Genomic DNA, 23,350 nt, shown 5'->3' on the forward strand with positions numbered 1-23,350 from the left:
ACATTACACTGGGTGGGTATTTACTTTTTGGCAAGGAAACGATGCATTTCTGATCAACTATTCTATAACACAACGTAAAGATCAACAGACATAAGGGTTATTTACACCCATAATCCTCCTGCCTTTATGCAATACATCACTACATCAATTTGTCATACCACTGCCATACTTGGACCAAGTACGATGACCAATACTGTGAGTCAGAGTCGGTAATCATCTCCCAAATGCTGCACCAACTGGCACTGTGCAGATTACTGACTGTTCTGACACACCTCTCAATAACATTAATTACTAACGGTAAATAGAAAAGAAACAAACCTCTGTGGTAAAGGCTCTAATATTTCTCCTGTTCTTACAGAAGCGGAAGGCACTTCAGATGACTTGAACGCATCAGAAGCAGTTGTGACCTAGAGAGGAAAGCCTTTTTGTCCTTTTACTCAGCATGCCCCTCAACAAGAAGCATATCTGAAAATAACCTAAAGCTGCTTTAGCTATCTGCCCTAGTCACAGAAACATTTATGTCTTGTCCAGGGAGCAATGTAAGGTTTTGCAGTGCTGTCTGAACACATCTAGATTTGGAAAGGCTGCCATTACCATATACAGACCATTATGTATATTCAGAAGCCCAGGACCTGCAACCAGCCTCACTGTCTTTGCAGTAGCAACTACAGATCCTGCAGTAGTATTTGCTTCAAGAAATTCTTCTGGGTGCATGCAGAAGCATTTTCCCATTCCTGGATGTGCTTCTTTGTGGCCAGGATGCCTTATTTACTCTGCATGGAAGAAGGAGAGGAAAAGCTGGCAGTGTTTACTAGTGTCTTCCTTCCCACAGGTGAGAGTGGGACGGAATGTAGTGACAAATTTAATTTACTGATGATGCCCTGTCCCCACAGATTTTGGTATATGTTTAAGCTTAATTTACTATATCCAAGGATTAAGTCTGTGATTCTGTATCAGTTTAATCCAGTCTAAACCCAAACTGCTGACCTGCCCTTGCAGAAATTTCAAGCCCACCCCCCCACTCACCTCCCTTGCATAAGCACTAACACTCAAGACACTGCAGTGAGGTTCAGGGAACTGATGTGTTTGAAAATACGAAAGTTTTCACAGTCAGCTCCTTGAGGTAACTGATGCAGTTGCAACAGCAATACTGCCTGTGCAAGTAAATGGGGGTATACTTTTTCTATTGAATTAATCAATTAAATAAGGGCAGAATAAGACTTACTGCTGTAGGCAGCAGCAGTTTTTAAATCAATTCAGCTGCCCATCAATCAGTGAAAACCAAAAAAGCTGTGTTCAGAAAACAAACAAACAACACAGTATTGCCTCCACAGCCTACTTTTTGTTTATGCTAACTTTCATTCTACCACTTGTGAGTATTCTACATGGTAAAAAAGGTGGGTCAGAGTCTGTCCCCACTTCTCAAGGGTGTAACAACCTGGAGTCAGCAAGGGTGACATTTTGTGGGTATTTGCTGGACACGGCTTGACTGGGATGTCTCCAAACTCGTAACAGAGCCTCCAGCTATACCTGTGAAGACCTGAAAAAAAGAGATTTCCAAGCTTACACCCTGCAGCGATTGTTTTAATTTGCTATTAAGCTTTGAGGGAAAGTCAGATTGTACGCAAGGTCAGCAGCGGGTGTGTTAAAACACAGAGCAGCTCTTCCTTGGCTTGATATACGTAAGTCACCACCATTAAATGCAGTGACAACACACTACAGCTGGCTGGGCTGCCTTTGTAATAAGAACTCTGCACTAAAGGAGTGCTGAAAACAAAAGATAAAAGCTTGTAATGGCTCATTGATTAGAAGTAAGTAGAGGCTTTAAAGTGGCCTTTAGAATGTAATAAACATCTCGGAACTCTGGTCCTGCCTTCATAGTACCAGTCACTTGATTTATGTTGTCGTCCTGGTTTTGGCAGGGATAGAGTTAATTTTGTTCGTAGTAGCTGGTATAGTGCTGTGTTTTGGATTTAGCATGAGAATAACACGATAACACACTGATGTTTTAGTTGTTGCTAAGCAGTGTTGATACTAAGTCAAGGACTTTTCAGCTTCCTATGCTCTGCCAGCAAGGAGGTGCACAAGAAGCTGGGAGGGGGCACAGCCAGGACAGCTGACCCCAACTAGCCAAAGGCACATTCCATACCATGTCATGTCATGCTCAGTATACAAACCAGGGGGAGTTGGCCAGGGGGCAGCGATCACTGCTCAGGGACTGACTGGGCATCGGTCGGCAGGTGGTGGAACAGTTGCATCAATTTTTTTTCTTTCCTTTCCCTTTTTTTTGTGTTTGGTTTTTTTTCTCTCTCATTGTTTTACTTTCCATTACAATTCATTAATATTATCATTATAATATTTCAAGTATTAAACTGTTCTTATCTCAACCCATGAGTTTTCTTACTTTTGCTCTTCCAATTCTCTCCCCCATCCCACTGGGGGGGAGGGGAAGGGTGAGCAAGCAGCTCTGTGGTGCTTAGTTGCCGACTGGGATTAAACCCCGACAGTTGTAAAGGGAAAACATTTTTATTCAGCAATATATATCCTATTTATTCCTAAATAACAGGAATGCATTCAAAGACTTCAACATTACAATCAAGACCATCCCAAAGAGTAAATTCTAGATTGCTCTGCATATTCACAGAAAATAAATAGCAAAATGGCTTAACTGGAACAATGAAGCAAAGCACTGAGTGCTGATGGACAGTCCCAGAAGGAGTTCATAGGAGTTGTGGCATGACCTGACCAGAGACTGACTGTACAGAATGGAATAAACTATGTCAGCAGCAGGTCCAGATAAGTGCTCAGTTGCTGTGCAGTTGCACTTTCAGTTATTCACCACAATCAAAGCTATAGACTCTTGTCCAGATGCCAGAGCTGAACAGAACAGCTGGAGGACTTCTTGTAATAGGCAGAGAAGAGAATTCACCACTCCAGAGACCAGCAGGAGCACTGACAAGTCTATCCATAGCCCTGGAAAAAGACAGATCTGAGCAATCAGCCCTTCTGAGCCCCTGGAGACTGGAAAGCAAAAGAAGAATGGCTGGAAGCAAAAGCAGCAACAACATTCAAGATGGCATGCACAGATTGCATGAAAGAATGCATCGTGCAGATGCAAAGATACCATGGGAACTGATTGATGAAAATTGTGGAGGTGCACATACTCTCTTGTCCTAGAGTGCTATTATTGCAGATGGACAAATGTGTGATCGGAAAGCTGAGGAACAGGTCCAGACAGACGTATATCCATAAGTCTGCCACACACAGAGAAAAAGTTACCATAGCTCAAAGAGAAGGAGGTTCTTTAATCTGGGGCTGAGAAACTAAGGAAGGAGGGGCCTTCAGGGCTGTCTTCAACTGATAAGGAAAGTACTTTCAGGGTCTCAAACTGCTTTTGCAATGACAGTTAAATGTTGCACATGGTAACCAAGGCATAAATCTCTGTGCTGCAGCAATTCCTCAGTGAACTATTGCCTCCAAGGATTGCAAGAGTTTAGAACAGTCTGTTAGAGAAAGGGGTCTACCATATGAAGCTGAAACCAAAATGATAGGAAACTTGGTGCCATATCCGAAGGCACCAGCCAGGAATGTCAGATAGGAACTGGAACCACAACTCACTAAATTGCCACACTTCAACAAAAGGATAAAGAGCAAAGAATAGTGAGAAACACAAGCAGGAAGAATTGAAAGGTGAAGGAATTTTGTTACATTTGTCACTGATATGCAGATAGTTAGCACTATCAATAAAATACAATAACTGGACACAGAAACCAGATGTATAAAAAGGCAGCATAAGAGGAAGAGAAAAGGTGGATAGATGAGCCTTCTGCCAGCTTTCAGTTAACATGTCAAGTGTTCTTTCATCTCTGCAACTGAAAGCTGGCAGAAGGCTCATCTAACATGTCAAGTGTTCTTTCATCTCTGCATTGCAAAATCAAGCAGTACAAATTAATTCAAGACAATACTAAATAAATATCTAAACTATCTGCAGTAAAATTAAAAAGAAATTCTGCATGAGAAATGTTTTTGGCAGACAATTTATAATAATAAATTCATTCTAAAAGAGTCATACTTAGGAAGGCTTTGCCTTTCAATACACGTGACTCTGCTGTTCACAGAACTACATGATGCATAGTAAGTATAGACAAAAGCAGTTTATAGTATTTTTCCTTCCTTGAAGCATCACTGAAAAACCTGCTCACAGGCCTCTCTTCTGCTGGTGATTCAAGAATCACAGAATGGTTGAGGTTGCAAGGGACCTCCAGAGACCATCTGGTCCAACCCCCTGCCAAGCAGGAGCACCTACAGCAGGTTGCCCAGGACCGTGTCCAGATGGCTTTTGAATATCTCCAAGGATGGAGACTCCACAACCTCTCTGGGCAGCCTGTTCCAGTGCTCCATCACCCTCACAGGAAAAATAAAAAAAAATAATTATAAAAAAGTGCTTCCTTATGTTCAGACAGAACCCCCTGTGTTTCAGTTTGTACCCAACTGCCCCTTGTCCTGTCACTGGGCCTCATCTTCTTTGCACCCTCCAGATCCCAGCTCTCTCAGCCTTTCTTCATATGAGAGATTCTCTAGTCCCTTGACCATCTTAGTAGCCCTTTTGCCAGACTCTCTCCAGTAGCTCCGTATTTCTCCTGTACTGGGGAGCCCAGAACTGGACACAGTACACCAGTACTCCAGATTCCATGCAGATCAACACTGAGAATGATTTTGTCCTCACCTGAGCCTAGCAAAACAGGTGCAACTTGACTAAAATATAATAAAGGAAAGCTTTATGGTACGGGAGATGCAGGAATTGCCTAGAAGCCTTTTTGTTTTTCATTCATAGAGGATACAGAAACATTAACAAGAATAGAAACATAATTAACAAGATCAATAGCAACTTCAGTATATATGTTCTTCCTGTATGTAGTTTCTTGCACAAAATTCAGGAAGATTCCCAAGGGTACAGAGTTCCCCCAAAGCTTATTGTCTTGGCAGACACTTTCTTCCCCAAAGCTGACAATATGGGAATTTCCCCTTTCTGCATACGAACCCCAAACTTTTTAAAAGGTGGGATGTGTTAGAAAAACAGGAGCTGTGTTCTAACCCCTCCGTCCATCTGCATAGCAACTTGCTCCACAAGGAGATGCATCTCAAACTGTTTGCTGCATTTGCTCCCTTATAAGGAAGGCTTTCCAGACACTTGGAGAAAACCACTGCTTATCTGCCCAACTTAACTCTCAGGCAGGTTTCAGATTTAAAATCCAGCTTATAGCCGGATTGGCTAGAAGGGCTCCTCTGCACCTCACCCTTCACCTGTCAAAAACATGCCAAGAAACAGGCAGAGAAGAGAATGTAACAGAATTACTAATGTTCTTCTACAAAAAGGTTCGAAGGTTTGTTGACTGTCCAGATGGTGCCCAGCTTGGTAATTTAGTGCCATATTCCTCCAGCAGTTGTCTAGCTAGGTTAAGTCAGTCTCAAGCTATACAACTTTAATTTACAGATTTTGTGCTTTTTGGCTAGGACAGACATCCAAGAACACCTGTGTTTGAATGCTTGGGTATTTGCCAAATTGTACTAGTCTACAGGGAGAAATAGAAACAGATGGGCTGGCTAGCAGATAACCATTATTACTGGAGTAAAAGCTTGTCTGCTAGACAATCAGATTTACAAAACTGAGTAAGAGAAATATTACCTTATAAGAGACAACTCAACCATTTGTTCCCATTTACAATCACAAGAGAAGCACATTATATAAACAGATTCATTGCTATGAATAAAGTGTTTTTCCAACCTTTCTTCATATGTCATTTTTCCCTCTTATTCTTGTTTCTCTCTACTGGATGTTTTCCAGTACAACAAATCTTTTTTGAATGGTCATGCCCAAAACTGGACAGTCTATTCCTACTGAGGTCCCAACAACGTTGACTGGAATGGAATTCTCCCATTTTATACACAATGCTGGGATTAATGCATCCTAGAACTACATTTCCCTTTTTTGCAAGAGCGTTGGGGGGTTTTGTTTGTCAAAATTATGCTCACTTTGCTTAGATCAACTAACCCCCTGCCCCATTTTTTTTTGTTACATTGCATTCTGCTCTTGCAAATTTTTCTCAGTTCTTAGTACGACCGTGTGAATTTCCTGTTGCTCATTTTGGCCCTAATATTTTCTCTAATACATTGAGCACTGTTGAAAAAGCTAATCTTGATTGTCATAGTGTCTGCAGCCCTCTTCACCTCAATGTTTCTTACCATTCTTAAAAATTTCTAAGTATGTTCAACAGTACCTTAGACAAGAGGTCGGTGCACTTACACAGGTAGAAAAGGACTAACACGTACAGGAATATATAAAAGGCTTTACCAAAATAAAGATGTATTGCATCTGTGTCTTTTCTCTTATCCACAACAGCAGCCACTCAGAGGAAGAGATTTGCTTTTAACAAATCCACAGTGGCTGCCTCTAAGCACGTATTATGTTCTAGGCACTTACGAACTGATTGTCTACCAGTGTGTTCTGGCATCTTTCCATACACCAAAGTTGTGTCCTGAAGTTATACACGCTGGTCTAATTTCCACATTCTCCGTAAGAAAAGTGGGGCATGTTTTCAAAGCCCTAACACATACCTATCAAAGAAATCAGTAGCAACTCCAAAAATTTGTCAGCTGTCCTGTAAGTATTTCAGGTAATGTTTTGAGTCAGTGATAACAAATTTGTCCAGATTACGCAACATTCTTTAACATGTTCTTGCCCTGGGCCCATGACTGAATCCTCTTCATTGTGTTAAGCACTTCTCAAAATTAACCATCTTTATTAAAGACTTAAGAGTGTATTTAGGTTTTCTGGTGATAAATAGCTATCAAAAACCGATAATGATCTATGGTTTCTATTTTTCTCTTTCACCAGGCATACTTGCCTCTGCTGCAGTCTAACTTTATTTTTTTCCTAGACCCATTTTCATTATTCTGTGTTCATTTCTTCTTCACTTTAAATTCATAAATTCCACTATTTTCTGGAATAAAATAATTAATTTTGTGGATAATTTGCAAATTATCCACACTCAGATTATCAATCAAGAGAATGTGTCCTCAAGCCCTTTGACCGCAGCCTGCGCTTATGTTGACTTAAGTTGATGCTGGTACCAAAGTCTTACACGCTAAAGTTAGACTAAGCCAATCTAACATCTCACTGGCACTGAAATGCTAAGTCTTGCTCTCCTCTCCTTTCCTCATTTTCAGTTGCATTTGCTTGCTCCGGCTCTTGTGCCAGCTTTAGCACTTAACTGATCCCTCGGAGAGCTGATTCAGCTCATTAAACCAGCAGAAAATAGATTTGTTGTTGTTTGGGCTTTTTGATGGGCTACTTTTCCTGTAGGGACAGATAAAAACACTTAGCCCATTTCACCTAATTGCAATCTCATGCTGGTTTACATCAGTTTAAATCGATCTAAATTGGAGCTGTCATATTCATCCCTTCATCCCCACCTACACAACTGTGCCCCTTCCCTTGTGTCCTCACTAACACTCATGCAAATGGATGGTGAGCCAGCCAGGGTGGCTGACTTCAGCCAAAAAAATATTCACGGGGTTTTTTTTTTTGTAAGGTTACTCCTTGCTGGATTGTCTCACTGAACTTGGCAGCTGCACAAGAAATTCAGTTCAGCCTAAACAGAACTGGACCTGCACTTCCTTCATATCACATCTGAGAGCATTCTGCAGTGCATAAAGAAATGCACAACAGTACCTACTTCCCTCTTAGCTGTGGGGACATGCTAAATCAGTAAGTGCTAATTAACGAGGGGGTCGTAACCAGTTTTATTTCCACTCAGTAAAAGTTCACCTCAGACATGCAGAAATACCTCTTGATTCTACTCTATTCGTTAGAGAGTAATTTGTATTCAACAGTTTATATACAGTAAATAAATGCTATTGATTGTATTACTATCTGCCATATCATAAACTGGTTATGTATAGAGGTTCCCAATAAGCAGAAACATCCCACTGTAAGGATAAGGCAGAAAAGGAAATACAATGATTCCAAGTGACTATTCCTTCTCCCATGATTTTAGGCCTTTACAGAACTACTCCCATGATTTTATTCTTCTAAGCATTTTACAATCAAGCATTAATATTCAGCTTTGTATAGTGTACTTTTCAAACAGAGCATCTATTTTTCACCATCCATTAACCTAATCTCTTGCCCCAAGAATATCTATTTTTCACAATCATATTCTAAGGTTGCACTGTTTCTCATAAGCATTTTTGGTTTTGCTCTTTTTGATACAGATAGGGTGCAAAGTCATGCAGGCAATGGCTCCCTTATCTCCCATACACTGCCCATAAGCAGAAAAGTTTTCTTTAGCCTAACATAAATAATGTAATTGAGTCTAAGTGCATGCTTTGTTCTCTTCTCAGGAAATAGATTGTTTCCTTACAACTTCAGTTACGAAATACAAAATGTATTATTAGGCTTTCACAGTACTCAAGCTGAGGTCCATTACATGTTTCTTACTGGAAAAAGCGACACTTCTATTTCACCATAAATTAGAACAATTTTGGGCGTTATCATCGCCATCACTCATGACCTTTTATGTTACTGAAGAGAGAAAAGCAAACCAAGACAAAATTATTTATTTACATTTCTATGCTTTTTAGAGAAACAACACTTACTAAAAATCTATCAGGGTTGTTTTAACTTAAATATTATTTGCCACATTCAGCACTTCACTATTCTTTAATTGTTCTATTTAAATGACCAGGTCTACCAGGTGACAATAACACCTCAGCTTTCTTAGATAGAAAAGCATCCACTTGCTCTGGAATAGCAGGAGAATCTTTTCCACAATTCCATGCTGCTTCCTTTATCATCAAGTCCTATGAATTACAGTGACCTCCTCTACTCTATGTCACACTTACCATGCAAGGGAAAAAAGATTACAAATCATCTGTCTGCAAATGTAGTTTCAAATTACAGTTTTGAAAGAGATACATGTAGTGTTCTCTCCAGCACTGTTCAATTTGTGTACCGTGCAATCTGCCTAGATCAAAGAGGAGATAAAGATCCATTTCTACTCAGATATTCCTTTATGCTGCCAACAGTCCTGTGGGACAATGGAGTGTTCTTACTTACTGAAATAAATTGTGACCTGTTTTTACCATTACCAAAGGTCCTGTGTACAATACAGTCTCGGGTTTTGGACATGGCATACACCAAAAAATCAACCCCAGAATACTGTTATATAAAAAATATTTGCAAATCCAGGTAATTTATTGTTGTGATTTTTAGAATGTTCTCAAACATTGCCTTCAGTGCCCTGATATCAAACTTCAACATAAGTTTTATCTCACTCTCACGTGTCAAGAAAAACTGAAGAATGCATGCGAAATTTTTATGACAATTCCATACAGAAATATCTCTTCATTTCAGCCAGTTTTTATCTGCTTGTCAAAGCTGCACATTGCAAATTCATTCTCTACAAGTACTTTTTTATCCACTGCAACCCAGAAAAAGAGAACAGAACTTGCTGACTCTTCATTTCATAGCCAGATTTTGCAATACTGTAAATTCCTGTTTGCCTACCATACAATTACATTTTCTAATTTCATTACTTTAGAATATCTTTTCTTGAAATCTGCAGTGTATGTTTCAAAGTACACTTTCTGTGTTTTCTCAGTTGCATATGATGGTTCAAATTTACAGTTTGGAAATGTTGTTTTCCAGATTAAAAAAAAAAAGTTTGCCTATTCAGATTCAGCAGTTTCCTAATTACAACTTCTGTGGAGATACTTGATTCCTTATTTCCTTTCTTTCATCAGCATTTTACAGTTCTAAGTCCATTCTCCCCCCACCAATGTTACAGTCTTGCTATAAAATTGGTCACGTTTTATGTCATATTCTTTAAATTGGGCCTGTACTACACATGTTTTAGGCTTCCTATTTGTCCACAGATTTTTCTCTAAATGTATTTTAGGTGTACAATACCAAAATCAGTCACTTTTCTTCTCGCAGTGGAAATCAATGATTCTTTCAGGCTAATTCCAGTATTTCCTTAAAGGTTATCCCAAAGGAGAAAAAGAAATTACTCCTAAGAGCAAGATGACATAGTATCACCGTTTACAAATCACTTCCCCTGGAAGGGTCCAAAGTCTCCGATTAGATCAGGTATTCAAAGCGACAAAGAGAACCTTAACTTACGTAAAATGTAAGATCCTTAATTCATAATTATTTCCCTAATAGGAACACAGTATAAATATAAGTAATTCACTGTTTACAAAGCTTTTAACAATTTTGAGTTTAAAGGGGATGTTAGAAATATAAATCAGTTTTTTCAGTTTATCCAATCCAAACAAATTTATTTCAGAAGTTGTTTATCAAGGTAGCCCTGTGAAACAGAAGAACAGTATTTGTTGATTTTTAAAAGACTTAGAAGGTGGCTAAAGGTTTGTTTTATACAGGAAATCACACTAAACCACGAGGGATTTTTTCTTCTGGCTGAATAATGTATGTATCTGAGATTTGGTGGCTACACAGGGACATCTTTTATTCCATATCCAACTGCTGGAACTAATGACAGTACAGGAATATCACCGAATCACTTCTGACGTCTAAACCATAAAGTCTCTTATTTTGGACTCACAGCTGCTTTTCTGAATGAATTGTGATAACAAATTCCTTTATTGCCAAAGTCAGTGTTCTCAAGCAGAACTAACAACGTTTGCAGCCCTGACAGAACATACAGCGACCATTCATTTTTATTTAAGCTGCACGACTTTTTGTAGGGTACCACAAACACAGAATGACACTTCTTTACAGCTAATGATTATGCATCATTCCTAGAGGTTCGCAGCTGAGGAATGCTTGCTAAAGACATTACATCCATGCTATGGTAATTGACTTTTGTGTAGCCTTGACTCGTTTTGAGGACACCAGTATCTCTGTTGGAGCCAGCCTGCATTAAGCACAGCTTATCTTTGGGCGAGCTATCACCCACTCACTGCACACATATTCTGACTCATTTAGTCACACCACCGTGTATCATGAAAACAGCTGAGGAATGCTTGCTAAAGACACTACATCCATGCTATGGTAATTGACTTTTGTGTAGCCTTGACTCGTTTTGAGGACACCAGTATCTCTGTTGGAGCCAGCCTGCATTAAGCACAGCTTATCTTTGGGCGAGCTATCACCCACTCACTGCACACATATTCTGACTCATTTAGTCACACCACCGTGTATCATGAAAATGTACTCCAACAATGTGACTAAATTTTAAACCATAACGATTATATAAGAGGGACTGGGACCAAATTAAATCCTGGCTTAGGTGGTGGTATTGCAATGTTCTTACTGCACAGTGGCCTCAGAGATCTTGTGCACTGCTGAGGAGTGAATGCATCATTTCTCTGTCAGTAATGAGAACAAGGTATGCAAGAAATTAGCTGAAATACCACCTCTATTTTTCCAGCAAAAAATAAAGCACCCAACTCAAAGCCATACCATTAGTTTTTGCCTTGATAGAGTCACTAACATCAGTCTTACTGAGGTTTACAGTGACAGAGCAAAGGCAGAGAACATTTCTCTCAGAGACCATGTCTATTTTTGATCTCAAAGCAGTTCCCAACGTTTATGAAAACAAAGGCTTCTTATGTCTGAGAAGCTATTCAGATTTGAGAATCCTGAAGCATTATGAGCTCATAGGTCTAGACACATACCACCGATTTATTCTCACTCCCTAATGGGGCAAAAATCCTCACGAAAAACAACAGGTATATTGACGGGACAGGATCTATGTCATACTTCTACAGATCCTTAATCTGAATGGTTAAAAGATCAAGAATCCATGGCAGGATCCAGGGCAAGAAGTCAGCATACACAGAGGCAGAAATTACTTCAGTTTGGCTCAATCCATCACTACTGAAAAAAACCAAGTCCCTTCTATTGCAAACAGTGATCCCAATCTTTGTGACTTTCTGTAGGGGAAGTTTGTACAGAAACAGCATTCTCAGTGCTCTGCAGTTTAAGTTCCACCAGTTTTCCCCACACTTAAGTCCATACCGAAACCTGTACTGACTGAAGGATGTGCCCTCATTGGTATAACTGAGCAGAAAAGCAGCAAATTCCTTTCAAAAAAGTCACTGGATCTCAACTTTCAATGGCTTATCCCTAGAAAAGTCTCTGATATTGACATTAAGCTGATCACTATCTGTTTCCTTATACACATTTACATATTGTAAGCACATCTTGAGTCCAATCCTACACTCATTTTTTCATGCAAAATAACTGGCTTTATTTAGTTTCCTCACAAGTCAGAAAAAAGATTTAGTCCCTTCCATATGAATCATGAAGGAAAAATTTAATACAATTTACTTACCGAAGGATTTCTTTCCGAGTGAAGAACGTGCAATCCTGTTAAAAAACAAAACATATTATTGTACTATAGAAATACTGAAATTCAACCTTTTGGAAGGAAACTCGGATGTGGCAGAAAAACATTAAAGATGCCATTTGTGTACCATCTGCTTTTGACTCAGAAAGCACTATACGCTATAAATGAACTGAAATGTCCTAAGGACAGGGCTATCAGTAAAAAAAAAAAATATTGTTAATGTGAAACTTCAGGAGGGAAAAAAAAAACCAGCTTGCTGAAATACTTCTCCACTGTGGAATGACCAGAAACAATATTAAATCAAAAAAGTAAGGTATAGGCCAAAAACATTCAATAAATGGATCTAGAAAGCTATAAATAACAAATAGATTAAGAAAACTATCTTCTAACTTGAGAGTATTCCTCTATTAGAGACAACTGATTTAATAATAAAAGTCATGTACTTATTATGCTAACAATTACTTTGCATTGTGGTCCCTTCGGCGAAGGCTGCAAACTCCCATATGTTAGGAACATGGATAGAAGGACAGCCCCTGCTCCAAACAGCCGGCAAACTATTCAACTTTCCCTGTGGTATCACAGAATTTGAAATAACTTACTAGAATGCAAAGTAGAGCTGGCTGAACATGAAAGAAGAGCTTACAAGCGTTCGCCTGCATTCTGAATGGCTCTGTGGTGGGACTGCACTTACACTGGTTTAATTCACTCTTTATGAACATCTGCATTTTGCTAGAAGAATTCATACACTTCACAAAAGAACCATAACATAAGCAGTGAAACAGTTTGCATTTTCATGTATTGCTACATCAGTCACAAAACAAGTTATATTTTCAGGTGCTGTGAGGAACCATAATAATCAGTCCCATTCCATTAACAGAAATATCCCCTGATCTCCACTATATTATGTAATATATATTTAGGGCAAACTCTGCCCTGCATCCAAAACTAGGAACACTGGTGGCAATGAAATATTGGATGATCAATTTAAAACATTGTTCAGGTGATAAATTCAGAGAATATGCATCTTCTCATCTTAGAGCTACTGGCTGATGAGCATGTGTATATATAGGGAACAACAACCAAACCACAAAATTCTTCCTGATTATCCACTTCTCACAGGCCCATGTGATGTGGTAAGACACGTGCCTAAGAATTTAGCTCTTAGTAGTTTTCCTCCTTTAATGTAAACATATTTAAAATAAATCATATTTTTAAATCAGCTAGTGACAAGGTAACATCATGAGACTTGGTAAGTCATATTTAAGAGTACATACAACTAGTATGACTCCCCCAGTCCTGCTCTTCAGCCAACTAGTGAAAAAGCATTTCTTTCCTAAGCTGAGAACCATTCTGGCTAAATGCCTGCTTCTTCCAAGGAGGGGAAAAGCAAGTGATCACAGCTAGCTGAAGCAGTCAAACAGCTTGTCTCAGGTATCCAGGTATGCTATCAGTCCTGCATGGTATCAATTATTGAATTTGCTTGCTCTCCTCCATATGAAGTGGCAGGAGAAGCAGCTCTTCCTTCAGTGTATTGTGTAGCAGAATAGTGTTACAAGGCACAATAGGAAGCACCTTGTGAGCTGCTGACACTGATGTCACATTGTCTGGAACTGCACAAAGTGAAATAGGAGCCAGCTGGTTAAGTCTTCATTAATTCCAGCACATTCAATACTTACGGTCAAACTGTCACTTAAGGATGCTTCATTTACTAACGAAAGGCAGGTGTAATCTCACAAATAATTGTGATGCCCTCAGCAGCAATCATCCCCTAATTATACAGGCTTGAGAAAACAGCAGACACTGTTACTTAACTAGAAAGCTGACAGGGTATTGATATGCAAATGGAGATAAAGATGAAAAAGAAGAGTTACCCTTTACCTTCCAGAAATCATGCAAAAATGCCACTGGAAGACACATTAAGACGTCAGATCATAAACCTTTTTTACTGAAGGTCCACATATTTTTTTTTTTTAAATCTGAGTCACCTCATGTCTTTTACAAACACTATTGTCTGCCTTTTTTTTTTAATCAAACAGAATTTTTACTAATATAAACTAAAACCCACTAATATTGAAAACCTTTATAACAAAAGTAGTTGCAAGTATCTGCCTGACCACTGTTACTGACTGCAGTATTCCAATTATGCCCCGCCAGTTACATGGAATTGTGTGTCAGGGATGAGGCGTGTCAAAAAAATTTACAGTGGTTTCACAGACCACTTGCAGCGATCTTAAAGCTACTTAGGGTCAGAGAACCACAAATTCCTTGTGACCTGGCCTATAGTTTTGATCCACAGCAAGATCATACACACCACTTAAGAAATGCTTTACCATTAAGAAGCCTGCCTGGTCTCAAATAGCAAATGTAAAAGCCATAGCTCCAAGCTATCTCTGAACGGGAAGTCCAGCCATCTCTCTTGCTTCTCTCAGCTTCTTATTTCTGCCTCTTCCTTTATGCGGACTTCACAACTCCATCGGAGAACTCTGAAGGAAGGAACTAATGTGTTTGGAAACTAACCTAGCAAAAATGGATTAATTTCCAGCTTGGATCATTTCCTTTTAGTGGCTTAGAATATAGCGTCGGTAGCACTGGTACAAGAGATTAAGCTAAAACAAGTTTCTGTTGATGGCAGGAAAGAGGTGCAGGACTGCCCTTTTTTTTTGAAAGCACAGCCCTAAGTTGGATTAAAGTCATGATGGAACAAGGGTCTAAATAACATAATTACATTTTACAGTTGCTGGAACTCTAGCAATTTAATTCCAATTTAATTAAAGACTTTTGGCCAAAGAAACACGGAAGTGAATCATCCAATTTTCTTCTGGCTACTTCATTCATACACAAAATACACAATGATGGACAATAAATAGTTAAATTAACTCCCTCATAAGGAAAGGTGAAGTGGGTCCTGGAAAGCATTTGTCACTTATGCATATGATGACGTTCATCTTCCTTCAAGCCAGAGACATCATGGAACACATTTGCTATTATGTGGACTGTATTTGAGTTTATTATGAACTTAAAAAGCAACCTGTCTATTCTGTCTGGACATTAAAGCCACTGGGAGTCGTGCTAGAAAAGCACAAACTAAATACTGAACAAATAAATGTTACCAGCGTTTTCATAATTCTTATCAATTCAAGATTTCTGGCAAGAATTTATCCTGAGAATCATTGCTTTTATTTCTAATGCTATACAATGGCGTGAAAAACTTCTGCTAACAGGAGGCCCCTTGTGGGTTTTAGGTTATTTAGAATAGAGCCTTGAAAGGTCACCTACTCCAGCCCCTGAGAAAATACGTGCTCCTTTTCTAAGATCAACCATCCCACTCGGTCTGTCCTTGTGCCCTTAATAATCAAGTTAATTAGAAGTCTGACAAAGGATCACTGCTGGTTTTTTGGAGGTAAGATACCACTTAAACAAATCTGCAATTATCCACTTCCTTATATCTGGCAAAGTGAATAAAATAAAGCAAACAGAAAATTTCCCATTGACTTCAATGAGATCATTAGCTTGTATAATGGGACTTGGTTCTCAAATTTGGCATTTAGGTGGCTTAACTGGTCATTAAAATATTTTGCAGAGAAAAGAGTCAGATAGCTGGTGTATTTAGGTTCCATGGGTGGCTTTGCTCTTGGCTGGTAGTGTGACTTTCTGCAAGTCACTCAACATAGCTTGTAAAGGAGGGTTAATGGTCTCTGCTCTTAAAATTTACTTTATAAAACAGCAGAATGTACAGGCTGTTAGAGTTTTATTCATTGTTTTCCTATGTCAGGTGAATGCAGGTTTAGGACAAAACAGGAACAGAGTGAAACATGGTGGTCCACTACCTTTTCCTCTAGTCTGTAAGACTTCACTGCAAACTCCTAGAGCGGTTCAGCGCTGTGTTTAGTTCTACAGGGATTTGAATGAAAAATAGGAATAGAGATAACTGTGCTGAGAATGCCGATACTTAACTTTGTGTAAAGTGTGCATACATGGCGTAACGTGAGGTATGGCTCCAGAACCAAGTACTTAACTTTGTGTAAAGTGTGCATACACGGCGTAACGTGAGGTATGGCTCCAGAACCAGACCACATGTAATTTGTTCAGTGGGATCTATTGCCAATACCAAAGTGCAGCATGCAGTTTATGAATGGCAGCAGAGTCCACTGAATGGAAGATTATCACTTACCACTTTTAGAAGCAATTATCATTGTGCATAAAGCACAGTTTTCAAATAAGACTAATTTCGCATAGATAAGCAAAACACTTCTCTACAGAAAAGACGAAAAACTGGAGAAAGAAACAATAGAACGAAAGAATAGCAATACTCAAGTATGCAAAGCTACTGTGAAATAACATTTCTTAAACCCCTTAATGCATATTTCTCCTCTAAGACAATACATACATAATTTTGCCTTTTATATGTATAGTTTCATAAAGGCAGGTTTATTCTGATCCTGCAACAGCTCCATTGGAAAATTTTACAAATAAGGAAATAATATAAATCAGTCTTAGTAATACAAAATCACTCCAAATTAGAAAAACAGTCTCAAACAAAAGCCAGCAAGCCACAGATAAAGTAAACCAGTGACTAACAGGAATTTTGACAATATCCTCAAGGCCAGACAGATTAGATCCATATAGCTATCTTACTGAGCAGCTTTTAATAAATGAGAAGTACCGAATGCTGCAACATTTTAAATGTTAATATTTCAAACAAATTATTTCAGAGATTTCATTTTTAAAATCACAAATGATGTTTTGTACTGTGCCAAAAGTACACAATGTGTGTAAGAACATTTAATCCAAACACCATAAACACATCATCCTATGAAGTAATCAAAAAGGTGCTGGACAGAAGCAAATGAACTTTCACGTAAGATCTATTATTAACTCTATTCTGGTAACATTTTACAAATGCAATACTTTTATTCTAGTTGCCATACAACTAAGACTGGTATAGAGTTGTGCAAGACTGAGTCAGCAAGATACTTACGTATTTTCATCACTGTAAATATATGAAGACTTACTGGAAGTCAATGAGACTAGCCACAGTCTTTAAGTTGCGTAGCTGTGCAAGTACTTTAGCGAATCCAGATTTAAACACTAAAAAAAATCCTGTCAGAGTTAGTATCTGCATTAATAATAGTATTGGTAGATGGACTTTTATCTTAAAAAAATCTGGTTGCATCAGAATGTCAATGGAGATTTTAACATCCAGCCTATCTTTATTTGTCATCATATACATTTTAGAACTACAGCCACAACAACTAACACAGCCACTGAGTTTCAGGAGGAAAAATCTGCAGCTATAAGAACCAGTTTATATATTTATACTGCAACATGGGAGTAAAAACAGTTAGACATTAGCAAGGACTGAAGAAGAAACAAACTGTCAACAAATGTAATTTTGCTCAATCTACATAGGCACCAAATGGTAACATGAAACTAGAATCTGACTAAAGGGTAATTCACAAAAACCTTGTTCCATTATTATGCTACTTCAAAATTGCACATTAACAACAATACTCTATCAAACTGAAAAGTACTCCAGAAGATCCTGGAGAACCTGTGATGAATACACTTTTTGTATTCTTGCAAAGGGTTCATTTTCATAAGAGATCCCAATTAAGTCAAGCATAGCTTTTTAAAATCAAAAAATAGCTTGATGACCTAGTTTCACTTTATAAATGGCATTTCTTGACAGATCATAACGTAACTTTTTTCATCTGATTTTGCATAATTCTCATGAAATATAGTTGAATCCCACTTAGACTAGAATTTTAATAAAAGGAAAAAAGTTAGTTCTGTAATAGACAAATTCTTGTGTAAAAGAAGCAAGTAAGTATTTCATATTACTATCTTTTATTGCAATATTGCCTAGAAGACAGCCAGGATAAACATCAGTTTGTTTTGAGGCTGCATTAAATAACGTAGAGTAAATAATCCCGTTAATGAACAAATACAAAAAGAAATGGCTTGCAATAAAACCAGTAATATCTGATATAAAGTATTTGTGCCCTATATTCTCTAAGTTCTGTCTATTAAGAAAAAAATTAGAATCAAATTCATATCAAATTCAGACCACTTATTCGAGTAACCCAGAAAAGGCAATGAGATTGATTGAACAGTGGAGTAGTTTGTCCATACCCCAAGCACAGTTTCTATGCATTTCCTACTCAATATAATTGTTCATCAGTGAGAATGCAGTGCACTGAGGCCAATATATGGCTCTGACGTTGCTTTATTATATACCTTTATTTTCTATTGCTCCAAGCATCTTTATACAGCATTGCTCAAAAAAAACCTAAAATTCCCATTCATTTTCTTTTCTCATTATGAGACTTGGCCTCCAAAATCTGTAGACAACTTTTTAAAGCTTAATTTTAAAATGTTCTTTGATTGCAATGAAATACATCTTTCTTGCTAATTAATCCTTACCTTCTTCCTAACCAGACCTTGGTTAGATTTTGCATTTTATGTAAAAAACAAACAAACAAACAGAAACCCACAAAAACAACCCCAAAACAGTCAAGTACTCTAAGGGCATAAGAAGCAGCAATCCCCAGTAGAATTCATTTTCTTACAAGGCTAACTTCTTAAATGAGGTGAATCTCAATGAGGAAACCAATGCTTGCAAAAGCCTAATTTCCAGAACATTTCACTAAGCTTATAAAAATTTAAAGAGCTGCCAACTAGAACACTATCTTAAGAACAGATGATATGACAAGGTGTTAGGAGCTTTCCAGTTTTTCTTTAGATAATTTGCCTCTACCTATTCTGAATTTAAAAAAAAAAAAAAAAAGCTATGAGAGGTTTAATACTATGAAGTCCTATTATGCATCTCTCTTACAAACAGTTTCAACTGGCCACCCATCACCAGTCTTAATGAAGAGTATTTAAAACACTCATCTACTAAAAACATTGAGATCATCGCGTGGGTGACCAGATTTACAATTATTTCATGTAAATGTAAAGGTTCTGCTAAAAAGTCACTCTTTAATATGATAGTTTATATGCAAAAAAAGTTTCTACACGGGCATTTCAGAAAGTTTTAGACAAATCAAATAAGGTTTATTTCATTAATTATCATATTAATGATCTGAGATTTATGTATGCTAGCTCTTCAAGCAGGTGATTTTTCTGCAGCTTAATCTTTACTCCTGAAAACTAGAGCCACTTACATATGGTTTTACCATACTTTAAGCACATTCACTTCTCACTTTTCCATCTCATAGTGTCTCCTATGGAACAAGTGCTTAAAACATAATGCATTTAAAAAAAAAAAAGATTTCACTACTAAAGTAGCATTCAGGTGCTATAAGCTCAGAGCAATTTGTGTTAAAGACAAAAATGGTAGAAGTTACAACTACAACGGCCAGAAATATATTCAAATAAAGAAATTACAAGTCTAACCATGAGGGGAGTGAGGTTTTGAACAGTCTTCTAATAGGAACTGTGGGGAATTGAAAAAAAAACATCTGTTTTACAAAAAGGATCCAGTTGACTCTCTTGCTTCTGCCATACTGATACTACGGACTCTGTAACCCTGGGTATTATTGTAAGGAGTACAGTACCAACTCATAGACATAAAAACTCATAAGAAGTTGCCTAGTTCTCGTTTGGGGGGAAAAAAAAGGGTTAATCGATGATCCATTTTAAAAGCAATTTATATGAAGATGCCTGGCTGTACCCTGGGGTACAGATGTGCACAACAGACTGTTGCAAAGTGGACCCTGCTACACAGTGTTTTACTTTGGTCCAGTGTTCAGAGGACCTGACAACCCAACTGCTGTTTCAAGAAATGAAAAACCTGCATTTTAAAAATTATGGAACCATTACCCCATTATCTCCTTTTCTGTTCTGGAGGAATTCCACAAATGAGTAAAAAGCAGGTAAGGTGGCAAACTCCAAGTCAAACAGCTCCGTTTGTATTACAGCAACTGCATACTCCCCCAGAATGCAGCGGACAGGCAAGAGCTCTCTGTGTGGATGGCTACAGCAGTAACCCCAGGATTTCTATGCTTAAAAGATCCAAGAGGTATGCAATAACTAATGGATCAGAGGCAAATCACCATCAAAATAAGGACTTTATCTGATTGTTCACAACATGAGGCTAATATTCCTTCCTGACAAATTCTGGAGGTTAGTTATTGTCCTGAAACTTGTTATTTTATTGTACTTACCATCTATAACAAGTGCTATTAGTAGCCAAAAATTATCTAGCACTATACTAATGAACTACAAGTCCACCTGTAACAGAGAAATCCCATAGGCTGACTCAATCCACTGGGCCTAACTACTGCCAGGCTTTGAGATCAATTACCCAGCATTATGCAAGGCAGGGGCTGCAAAAGCCATTAGAGAAAGGCAATTTCTACATGAAGCGTAGTGAATTAGGGATGACATTTCAGCTCTTGCATTTGCCAGTTTATGTCAAGAAGATAACATTAATTACATTAGGATTTTGTTTTGTTTCACTGCAGTTGTCTCTGTTCTGTGTTCACTTTTATTGGTAGTAGGAAGACAGACACTGGTGTTTTACAGATCTTTGATTTCCCTCTTGCGTATTCAGCAGGGATGTAAAAAAGCCTTTTTGGGTCTTAGACTACTCAGTCTAAGACCACTAGCTTAGACTAATCCATTACAGTGACAGACTGCTGGTGAGGGCGAGATGTGTGACAAAGTGGAAATTAAAGAAGCTCCATTTTCACATTTCCTACAATGACAACTACAATTAGTATTTAAAAATCATAGTTTCTACTCCAAGGACTTGAGTCAAAGATCCTGAAGGTAAAAAGAAAGTTATTTACTTTTGTGTGCGCTGGATCTGTCCCTTGGTTATCATGAGATAAAATAAATGTTAATTTCCTGCGCTGTTATTTCTGTCTATGTTTATCACTTCATGTAAGAGAACAGAGCACTGCAGCCAGCCCTGTCTGCATCTCATAATAAGTAGTCAGCTGCCTCCTTCTTCAGCACACTTCTATTCGATTTATTGCCTCACTGTATTTTCAGAAACTTGTTCAAGATGCCCACTGTGCAGATAGCTTCCCGCAATCCATTTCAGTAAGATTTGTGGTATGCTGAAAGATGAGGGAAAACTGGGAATTATTATTTTTTTACCCTATTAAAAATTCAGATGCAGTGTGAAGTAAATAAAGTACCACCAATAAGCTATCCCTGGACATAAAATGCATACTACTTCTGTCAAGGTAAGAAACTGCCATCCAGTAGTGGATGCCAGCATAAGATACCTATTCTGGAATTACACTAAGCATATTTCTATGACTTTTCCTCAGGAGAAGTGAAATTAGGTAAGACCTCCCCCCCCCCCCCCCCCCCCCCCCCCCACTACACACGAACAAGGGAGAGAAAAAGACGTTATTGCTACACGTTCTTCTTTACAAAACACTCAACAGAAAGATTCTACTAAAAACTCTCATTGTCAAGCTAGTCACCGTCTTTATCCTGCTTCCTAGCCCAGACATTGAAGATTTCACTCCTTTCCTTGTATACAGAGAAGGAAATTAAACTGAGTATATTCAGCAGCCAATCCTTAGAATACTATTACAGTCACTGGGAAGGAACAGTAGACTATATGCATGCAGGCTACAAATTAAGTTTGCAGTTATATTTGGAAAAAACAATCCCCAAAACAAAAAAAACCCACAAACATATTAAGATTACTCCTTCCCTTCCCCTAATGCAAACTAAGATATCTTACCTGGTAGGCATCTAGCTGTTCATCAGTAAATATCGTTTGCTTATTACCCATCTTAAATGAGGAATTCTTCCTCTATGCAAATGCATCCCATTAGAAGTAGCTGGATTCCTCTGTATTGTAGGCATTTAGAGCACGTATACTCTGTGAATGTGCTGAAAAAATCCCAAAGCCTGCATTGAACTGGTTTTGACTGTACCTGTCCAATGAGGAAGGACGCAGTATTGGGAAATCTTTGCAAAGGCTGGACTTGAGTGTGCCAAGAAGGAAAGCGTTAATATCACAGGCAGGTGTCGCCCAAAACCAGCGATGCCATTCTCCCCCTTTTTCAGATGCTTTTCTAAGAGGCATACAGAGCTTTTATAACGTAAAAAACGAGTAGCCAGTACTAGAAGAAATCAGCTCTCTGCTGCCCCGGTGTCTCACTTGCTTCTTCACTCCGCGACTTCAGGGCGCTCCTGCTCGGCACCTTCACGTTTTAGAGCAGCTTTGCGTCACCCGACGGCGCTCGGTAGCGCAGTCGTATTACACACACACACACACAGAGCAAGTCGAGTAACTAGAAAAATGAATTAGCAGAGTAAACGTTTCTGCAGCTGGTCTCCCCACAGATAAAAGTACATCCTAGTCAGCGCTTGGATCTGACCTGTACCATGCCGCCAATGTTAAATACAGCTGGATGGAGGCTCGAAGTGTTCAGAGCGTCCCCACAACGTCACCAGGTGCCGCGGGGGCTCCACAGTAAATGCTTATGTCTACACTGTGGATATAAGCAGCCCTGGCTACCACGGACGCGAGTTCCCTACCAGAGGTGCCAAACTCCCAGGTATACCAGTGAATGCAAGTATTCCCTCTCACATTAAATAAATAACAAAAAAATCAGGAAGATTAAAGCAGTTTAAACAAACGTAACCTGACTCCTTCGGCTCAAGCAAGCACAGCTGGAAAGAAAAAAGTTACGCAGCCTAAAGCAAAGGTAGAAAGTACCACTAGAGGGCTCACAGTGTATTTTAAAGTAATACAACCCTATTTCCGTATTTCCGGGAGAATTAAAAAAGAAAATAAATAAAAGAGCATGTAAGAGTTGCACACAGACAAAATGAATAAACTCAAACAAAATTATATTATCTAACACTGCAGAAGGATAAGCTCTTATAATAACAGTAGGAAGAAGGCTGAGCGAGAAAGGGTGGGAACAGGGAGGAAAGACCTGTTATGAGTAAGTTTCCTTGGACTGCTCACTTCCCGTTTGTGCACACAGAACGGGAGA

The 23,350-nt window shown here is 38.6% G+C and overlaps 1 protein-coding gene across 1 annotated transcript in view; it reads right to left on the minus strand.

The window, feature by feature from the left end:
- CIB2 (calcium and integrin binding family member 2) overlaps positions 1-12,388 on the minus strand; it is a 40,567-nt gene extending 28,179 nt beyond the window's left edge. Inside the window, exon 1 of the mRNA XM_019470677.1 lies at positions 12,360-12,388. The gene's annotated coding sequence lies outside the window, so the exon portion shown is untranslated. The remainder of the gene's footprint in view (positions 1-12,359) is intronic.
- Positions 12,389-23,350: the final 10,962 nt, after the last annotated feature.

The sequence above is a fragment of the Aptenodytes forsteri genome, unplaced genomic scaffold, assembly GCF_000699145.1.
Source record: "Aptenodytes forsteri isolate BGI_AS27 unplaced genomic scaffold, ASM69914v1 Scaffold239, whole genome shotgun sequence".
Lineage (NCBI taxonomy): Eukaryota > Metazoa > Chordata > Aves > Sphenisciformes > Spheniscidae > Aptenodytes > Aptenodytes forsteri.